This window comes from Lontra canadensis, unplaced genomic scaffold (assembly GCF_010015895.1).
Source record: "Lontra canadensis isolate GAN:19392208 unplaced genomic scaffold, GSC_riverotter_1.0 scaffold2, whole genome shotgun sequence".
NCBI classification, from domain to species: Eukaryota; Metazoa; Chordata; class Mammalia; order Carnivora; family Mustelidae; genus Lontra; species Lontra canadensis.
In genome coordinates, this window is record NW_022630996.1 from 3187194 (window position 1) to 3196968 (window position 9775).

The following is a 9775-nucleotide window of genomic DNA, read 5'->3' on the forward strand; positions in this document are numbered from 1 at the left end:
GCTCGATCCCAGGACCCTGGGATCATGATCTGAGCTGAAGGCAAAGGCTTTAACCTACTGAGCCACCCAGGTGCCCCTGAAGGTTATAGTTCTTAGCTAAAGCACTCAGTCGTCTACTTTCCTTCTTTTAACTGATCATTTTAATTGACCTGTGAAGTTTATTTTTTTTTAAGATTTTATTTATTTGTCAGAGAGAGAGAACACAAGCAGGGGGAGCAACAGGCAGAGGGGCAAGGGGCCCTATGTGGGACTCTGTCCCAGGACCCTGGGATCATGACCTGAGCTGAGGGCAGACACTTAACCTACTGAGCCACCCAGGCATCCCTGATCTGTGAGGTTTATTTGATTACATATCAGGCAGCAGTTTGGAAAAAAACTAGAAAATGTCTGGAATGATTTTATGCAATTTGGGAAACTTCACGAATAGAAATTTTTTAGATAATGAAACTACTGAGTATGTGTTTAGTACATATAATAATATAGCATTTTATATAATGAAAATCAATGCAATTTAAAGTTAAAAGATGCAGTTTTTAGATTTTATTGGGAATCCGTTAATCTAATTATAATGAAGGTACCAAACAGTGGAAGAGTGAGTAATGAATCTCCACTGTGTGTTAAATCACTGCTCAGAGAGACCAGACAGAACTCACCTCATTTATTTTCTTTCTTTCAACCTACTTTTTACTGAAGAATATTTACAGACGTCCTTTAAAAAGCAGAGATCTTAGGAATGCAGTTTGATGAGGTTTGTTTTTTTTTTATTGCATTTATTTATTTGTCAGAGAGAAAGAGAAAATGCCCACAGCAGAGAGGAGGGAGGAAGGGGGAGGAGGGACAGAGGGAGAGGGAGAAGGAGGCTCCCCACTGAGCAGGGAGCCCAATGCAGGACTCAATCCCAGGACCCTGGAATCATGACCCGAGCTGAAGGCAGATGCTTAACTGACTGAACCATTCAGGTGTCCTAAGTTCTCATGAATTTATGCACTCATAAAACCAACATGTCCATCAAGAAATGGAACACTACCATTACCTAAATGTGTTTCCTTAGTCCTTCTCTGCTCCAACCCTCCCAGCAGAAGAAAACACTCTTTTGATTTCTATTTCCATAAATTTGTTTTACCTGTTCTAGAACTTCATATAAGTTAAACCATACATTTGAACTCATTTGTTTCTGGTTTCTTTTGCATAACATGGTATATGTGTGTGTGATTTGTTAGTTGTTACATGTGATAATGGTTCGTTCCTTTGACTGCTAAATCTTAGGACACTCGCCATTTACTCCACCAGCAATGGATGGTTTCCAGTGGCCCCACAGCCTCAACAAGAGTTGGTGTTTTCAGTCATTTTAATTTTCATCATTCTTGTGGGTGGTACAGGTGACATTTCATTAAGTACTCTTTTATGTATTTGCTAACCATTTGTGTATCTTACTGTGTAAAGTGTCTGTTCAAGTCTTTGCCCATTTTTAGTTACTTTGCTTCTAATTTGTTGTAGGGTTTATTTTATTTTATTTTATTTTTTTATTTTATTTTATTCTGGATACAAGTCTTTGTCCACTATATGAACTGTGAATATTTTTTCTCAGTCTGTGGCTCACTTCTTCATTTCGAAACTACTTTCCCTTACTCGTAGCTCATCTTATAATTTTATTAATGTTGTCTTTTGATGCACAGATTGTTTTCAAATTTTTATGAGGTCTGTTTTGCTACAGCAACAAATAGCAAGGTATGTTACCTAGTACAGCTAGAGAATAAGAGAACAGGTCTATTTTGTTTTGTTAAACAAAGATTAACTAAGGGCTATATGCTTATTACCTTCTTTGATATTTAAAACATTGTCCTGAGGTGAGGTTACCCAGTCTAGGTAGAACCTCAGGCCAAGAAAGGTTAAAACGAGTTGCCTAAAGACAACCCAGTATTAAACCAAAGTCTATCCAAATTAAAAGTTTATGTTCTTCCCACTATAAAACACAGGTGCTCATTGAGAAAGACAAATGATTTCATTTCACCCAGACTTTGATACATTCTTTAGTCCCCAAAACCTGCAACCATAAAAACTGAGGAGTAATCCACCACACCTACTGAAAGATAGAGTGAATTTTTTTTCCTAAAATTATTTTCCAGAAAAGGAGTCACCTTATACTTGACTTTCAACAAAATCTATTACCTCGCAGAATAAACTGCTGTTTACATTATTTTGAGCTGTGAAAGTATTGTTTGGAGAAAACATATTAACCTGAAACAACCTTCTAAGTTCTGAGTGCTTATAACAGCCATCTGGAAGAATCTGTGTTAAAAAATCAAACAAACGAACAAACAAATTAGCAAATAAAAACACAGTGCACATTTAGTAATCATTTCTGTGGGGATATCTCCAAATCTCCGGTTAGATTTTATATTAGTTAGGGCAATGTCAGATTCTGTTACAAATCAATTCCCAAATCCCCAAATTTCTATTTTTTAAAACACAATGAAAGTTTCATTCTTGCTACATTAATAACAAGTGGAGTTGTTCCCCGATGGCGAGAGACTTTCCTCCAGTAGTTCTGCGCGTATCCAGAGCCCTGTTTGGTGCCTCCATGAGCCTCTGGAGCGGAGGTCAGCAGCATACAGCCCACAGAACACAGCCACGCCTTTTTATTGATTGTACTGTCTATGCCTGCTTTCATAATACAACAGCAGCTTTGCCACAGGGACCACATAACCAAAAAAGACTAAAATATTCCTATCGGGTCCTTACTACAAAAGTTTGCAGGGGCGCCTGGGTAGCTCAGCTGGTTCAGTGTTTGCCTTGGGCTCGAGTCATGACACTGGGGTCCTTGGATCAAGTCCCACATCAGGCTCCTTGCTCAACAGAGAGTATGCTTCTCCCTCTCCTTCTCCCTTTGGGTTTTCTCTTGGTCTTACTCTCTCCCAAATAAATAAATAAAATCTAAAATAAGAAAAAGCTTGCCAACAGCCTACGACTGGGGAAAGAGAGGATGGTAGAGGCAGTTCCTTTCAGCAGTCCCTTCCCAGAAGTCACACCCCTTGCTGCTGCTGATCATTCTCGGGCAAGAACCAATCACATGGTACCACCTAGTTGGGACCACCTACTTGGGAGGGGCTTGTAAAATGTAACTTGGGCTAAGAAGCTACTTTCCCGTGATGATTCTGAACAGCTCAAGATAAAGCACACATTTTTGGTGGACACCAACTCTTTCTGCTGCAGCTGTCACTTTAGACAAGATTTTTAAAGATCTATTGAAACAGGAATAGAGATCACATATATGCACACTCAGGATGAATAAAAACCCAAAAGTTCTAAAGCTGGAACTTGAGATAAAATTTTCAGTGAAAGCACCATACACAGATATAAAAATTTCAATATCTCACACTAGACAGCAAGATAAAATGCTATAAAAAAAACCTCTGTCGATAATTCAAAATGTTGTTTTAGTGACATCGAAGGCATAAAAAGGGCATAAAAATGCATATGCAGAATTTGATTAAAAATATTTTACAAATATAAGGTAAAAGTATCATCCTTTCATGCTGACAGATCTCACACCCCTTAAATATGTGTAATTCAAATAAAAATTAAATAAAAAATACATCTTTGACTATATCATCAACTTGCCTAAAACTTTACATATTTGTCATGTAAATGAACTTGAAACCCACAGTATCAATGTCACAGGGTTGAGCAATGGGATCTCCTGTTGACCAATGAAGGAATAACAGCACAGGATGTCCCACACTCCCATTACAGAAGACACATCTGCATGGACAGACCTCAGTTACTATGAAAAGCCCTCCAACAGTGGGAACCCTAGCTCTGTAAAGCATCATATATTCAGAGGCTAGCCAGAGAAGGGGGACATCTAGTCTTCTGTGAAATAACAGAGTGAGGGATCTTGAGGCCAGGAAATAGCCCTGGGTTGCTTTCTGAGACCTCCTAAAACACTGCATATATTTTAGCAGCTACTAAAACTCTTTCCAGTGTGTGACTTTCCTTTATTATTAAAAAAAAGTGCTGGCTTCAAGAGACCCTAACCAAGATCTTAAAGGCCAGAGTGGTTTCAGAAACCTCTAGAACCACTGCTCTTAAAAGATTAAAAGAAAACCAGTACTCACTGAGCACCTGCTACTGTCATTTATTCAGCTAAGCATTTATATACATTGTATTTCATTTCCTTACAACAAAATTATAAGGGATATTGCTGTTGTCATTTATGATAGGAAAAGTGAGAGTCAGATGAAGTAAAGCATCTTTCCCAGGATAAATTAGAATTAGTATTTGAGCCCAGGATTATCTAAAGAGTATTCAAGACACCACCATAAAGCTGATGACTTCTCTCCCGATGTCCTTAGGTATTACTCTAAATTCCTAGGAAGAAGAATCTAGTTGACCCACCTAGGTCAGGAAACCATACCTGGGTCAATGAGCCATAGTCAAGGGAACAAGGCTCACAGGACAACCACAGTTGCTGGGGGGTGCCTCCTGCAAGTCCAGGGAAGGCCAGAAAAGGAGTAAATGGGATGACCCATGATCCACCATAACACGAAAAGGAGAGCCTGCTACATAGTCTACATAGTATGATCCTTCAGACCTGATAGGAATACTCTTAAGTATTAATCAGCCTATTCTAGATCTTCTGTCTTTTCACCAATTCTTAGGAAATCATCTTTCGCTTTCCAATTCCAATAGGCTTCCCAAAGCAGAATGAGTCCTCTCTTAGTTATGCTATCATCGCTGGATCCCACTCCTGTTAATTTCCTAACGCTAGCAAAGACCATTTCCTCTGGCCTTGGTGTCTAATGAATCCCAGGCTCTACTCTTTCTCAAACTGCAGGCAGCCTTTTTCTAGCCCACAGGGCTAGAGTGTTCATCAGTAACATCCTAAGACAGAAAGTAATTTTGTCTCTCTTGCAGAAGTCTGAAAGTTGTACTTTGTTTACCTATTAAAAATTGCTTCCTCAAAATATGTCAATCACAGAAAGACAATTATCATAGGGTTTCAATTATATGTGGAATTTAAAAAACAAAACAGAGAATCATAGGGGAAGAGAGGGAAAAATAAAATAAGACAAAATCAGAGAGGGAGACAAACCATAAGAGACTCTAAACTCCAGGGAACAAACTGAGGGTTGCTGGAGGGGGGGTGAGTGGGTGATGGACATTAAGGAGGGCACATGATGTAATAACCACGGGATATTATATGCAATTGATAAATAACTGAACTCCACATCTGAAACTAACTATGCACTAATTAATTGAATTAAATAAGATAAAAAATTGCTTCCTCAAAAATGATCCATTTAACAATCATAAACAATCCATCAGCATGAATACACACATAAGTTTGTCACACAAGCATCATGACTGGGCACCTGATCCCCATATATTCTCCAAAAACGAAGAGTTCTAACATAATACAGATGTCCTCAGTTATTTCCATACTATACACAGTTGTGTAAAATGATCTAATGACTAGCACAGAGCTACTGCACATAAAGCCCTCAAAAAAGTATTTGTGGATTTGATTTGAGCTCCTCTGGAGAAGATAATGTATTACTGAAAACAGCAGCGGGAAAATAATATTGCTTAAGCATTACATTACTTCTTTTTATTATATAACTTCTTTCTACTTTCCACATATGTGTGTATATGTGTGTGTACACATACATATATAAATACTCAAAATATATACATATACAAATATATGCTGTCTCTTGGTATGTATGTGTATATTACATATAAAAATTATTTATATATTTATACATACACACAAATATACACAATGTTTCTTTCTTACCTTTATATAAAACTAACCTGAAAAATTTACCTTGAACAGATTTATTTTGTATTCATAGTCACATTACTTATTTTAATGTCCTAAAAGTCTTCTGAGATGTCTAGTAGTAATTCTGAAACACCCTTTATTCTAAAATAATAAAGTACATCTTTTAGAGCGCAAATATCAAAATATAGTGATGCAAATTTCAAGTTGGATACAAATTTTTAAAGAATCTTCTACCACATTTAGCCAATTTATGGAATGCTAAAAGCAATGTAAGGGCTGGGGAGAAGAGGCATAGAGGCAGAAGTTGTTCACGGTATGTTGAATTACAGGTTCCTAAGCAAGGCCCATTCATGGTGCAGGACAAACAAAATCCTTTAAAGATTGATTGATTGACTGATTGATTGATTTGAGAGAGAGTGAGAGGCAGCAGGAGCAGGAGAGGCAGAGGGAGAAAGAGTCTCAAACAGTTTCCGTGCTGAGCATGGAGCCTGACATGGGGCTCCATCCCACAACCCAGGGAACGCGACCTGAGCCAAAACCAAGAATCTGTGCTTAACCTGCTCCAACACCCAGGAGCCCCAAGATCCTTAAACTTTTAAAAAGGAAACCCCTTTGGATGGCATATGAGTGATTAAGGACACACTGTTACATAGAATATTCTACTATTCCAAAAATAATACTAACACTATATATGCTATCGGGAGGCCTGAAATGTCATGGATCCTGATTTAGGCCTTTTGAGAGAACAAATTGAGAAGATAACAAAACTGAGCTACCTAATCATTTTACCTTAATGATGAAGCATTTTCTCCTTTTATCCCTGGGCCCCAAACTGGGTTTACAACAGCATTGATTTCCAACTCTATTAAATTATCCTCTTCACATCTGCCTTCTACACCTTTTAGCTTTGTCTTAAAGGCCAAGTAACAAGAAGGACCCGACAGCACAAGGAAAAGATACAGGAAAGGCGGCAAAGAACGGAAACCCTGGAACAGCTTAAGCATATGACCTGAAATCCACTGAGAGATATGGAAGAGAAATTTTTCCTGTTGTCTCTGGCTCGATCAGCCCTGCACCTTTCCCTCTCCACCTGTATACACATCTCCTATGGACAAAACTGAAACATGGAAAAAGCAGATGCTTTCAGTTAAAGGGTTTTTATGAAATTTTAAAATTTTAATATTAGCATAGAACGAAAATATAAAGAGACCTACCCCTGTTTATTCTCTTCCTGGAAAGCCCTAAGGTTTGCCCTGTGGACTCTCGCCCCAATGCTAGCCAGCACCCCATCCTCAGTCTCATCAATCCCACTTAGTGGATTTCTAACTGTTCTTTTCTCGAGTATCTTCTTTTGTCAATATCTTTTGCACTTCCAGCTATTTTCCCCCAAAGCATCATTATTAGCATGTCACTGCCAGGTCATGAACCAATTACTTAATACATAAAATCACATTTCTTTCATGTAGTCTCTACTTTTACAAGCTTGTGCCACCTCTTTCCTGTAACAGAAATTCTCCTCCGTAGACTGGCAGGTCCTATTATTTGTCACAATGAGTCTGTTCAAGTATTTCTGTTGTTAGGTCTGCCCCAATTGCTCTTTTCCCCTTCACTTTTCCTGTCTAAACCCTGGATGGTCTCCAAGGCTGGGTTTACTTCCCAGTCTCTATACAAACGTCTATCCTAATTTCACTGATGTTTCCAAGTCCCAAATTGCTAGACAACCTATGACACAGGCAAGAAAACTCCTTGCCTAGGACCTTGAGCCTCAGGCGCCCTGTATATCTCTCTCTCTCACACACACACACCATTTGCTCCAGAACACATGGGTACCTCTGTCATTCAGAGTCCAGTAATCAATACGGGCAGAGGGAAACCCATAATCTAAGCATCTATATTGGTGACTGACACTGTTCAGGTCCTAGAGACCTTCTTCTCCAACTTATTTTCCCTATGGTGCATTTCACAGCTGGTGACTAGCATAAGCGGTTTGGGGTGAGACACTGCCCATGTGTGTCCATGTGAGGGGAGATACTCCCCATGAGCCCAGGGGCAGGATGTGCTGGCGCAGAAGGACACTCTAACTTCTCACCCGCTGACTCACAGTCTGCACACTCTCACAGCAGAGCCTAAATAACAAAAAAATCATTTCCCAGAACTGCCAAGTGTCCATTTTCTTGCTTCCCTTACTAATTGATCTAATTTTCAGTTGTGGAAGTATTCATAATTTAGCATGGCATTTGCAATAATTACCAAGTGTGACTAGAAGCCTTTTGCAGTATTAAAAAGTTCTTATTATTCTGTTTATGTGTAGAAATTACATTCCTATAGATACAGAATGTATGAAGTATGATACAAATTCTTTACATGAGAAACTAGACGCACACTGTATATTAGAATTGAAAATATTCGGTAAGATTTAATTTTAAATTAAAAAATACAATTTTAGCTTTATTTAAATGTTAATATAAGTTTTTATATTTATTAATTTATAAAAGTTTATACTTACTTACCAATTATAATAGGTAATTTTGACTAATTTTCAATATTTTAGTACAACATAACTTTTTTTTTAAATTTTTTATAAACATATATTTTTTCCCCAGGGGTACAGGTCTGTTAATCGCCAGGTTTACACACTTCACCGCACTCACCATAGCACAATCCCTCCCCAATGTCCATAATAACCCCACCCCCCCAACCCCCCTCCCCCCAGCAACCCTCAGTTTGTTTTGTGAGATTAAGAGTCACTTATGGTTTATCTCCCTCCCAATCCCATCTTGCTTCCTTTACTCTTCTCCTACCCCCTTAACCCCCCATGTTGCATCTCCTCTCCCTCATATCAGGGAGATCTCCGATTGACTTATTTCGCTAAGCATGATACCCTCTAGTTCCAACCACATTGTCGCAAATGGCAAGATTTCATTTCTTTTGATGGCTGCATAGTATTCCATTGTGTAATATATACCACATCTTCTTTATCCATTCCTCTGTTGATGGACATCTAGGTTCTTTCCATAGTTTGGCTATTGTAGACATTGCTGCTATAAACATTCGGGTGCATGTGCCCCTTCGGATCACTACGTTTGTATCTTTAGGGTAAATACCCAGCAGTGCAATTGCTGGGTCATAGGGTAGTTCTATTTTCAACATTTTGAGGAACCTCCATGCTGTTTTCCAGAGTGGTTGCACCAGCTTGCATTCCCACCAACAGTGTAGGAGGGTTCCCCTTTCTCCGCATCCTCGCCAGCATCTGTCATTTCCGGACTTGTTCATTTTAGCCATTCTGACTGGTGTGAGGTAGTATCTCATTGTGGTTTTGATTTGTATTTCCCTGATGCCGAGAGATGTGGAGCACTTTTTTATGTGTCTGTTGGCCATCTGGATGTCTTCTTTGCAGAAATGTCTGTTCATGTCTTCTGCCCATTTCTTGATTGGATTATTTGTTCTTTGGGTGTTGAGTTTGCTAAGTTCTTTATAGATTCTGGACACTAGCCCTTTATCTGATATGTCGTTTGCAAATATCTTCTCCCATTCTGTCAGTTGTCTTTTGGTTTTGTTAACTGTTTCCTTTGCTGTGCAAAAGCTTTTGATCTTGATAAAATCCCAATAGTTCATTTTTGCCCTTGCTTCCCTTGCCTTTGGCGATGTTCCTAGGAAGATGTTGCTGCGGATGAGGTAGAAGAGGTTGCTGCCTGTGTTCTCCTCAAGGATTTTGATGGATTCCTTTCTCACATTGAGGTCCTTCATCCATTTTGAGTCTATTTTCATGTGTGGTGTAAGGAAATGATCCAATTTCATTTTTCTGCATGTGGCTGTCCAATTTTCCCAACACCATTTATTGAAAAGGCTGTCTTTTTTCCATTGGACATTCCTTCCTGCTTTGTCAAAGATTAGCTGACCATAGAGTTGAGGGTCTATTTCTGGGCTCTCTATTCTGTTCCATTGATCTATGTGTCTGTTTTTGTGCCAGTACCATGCTGTCTTGAT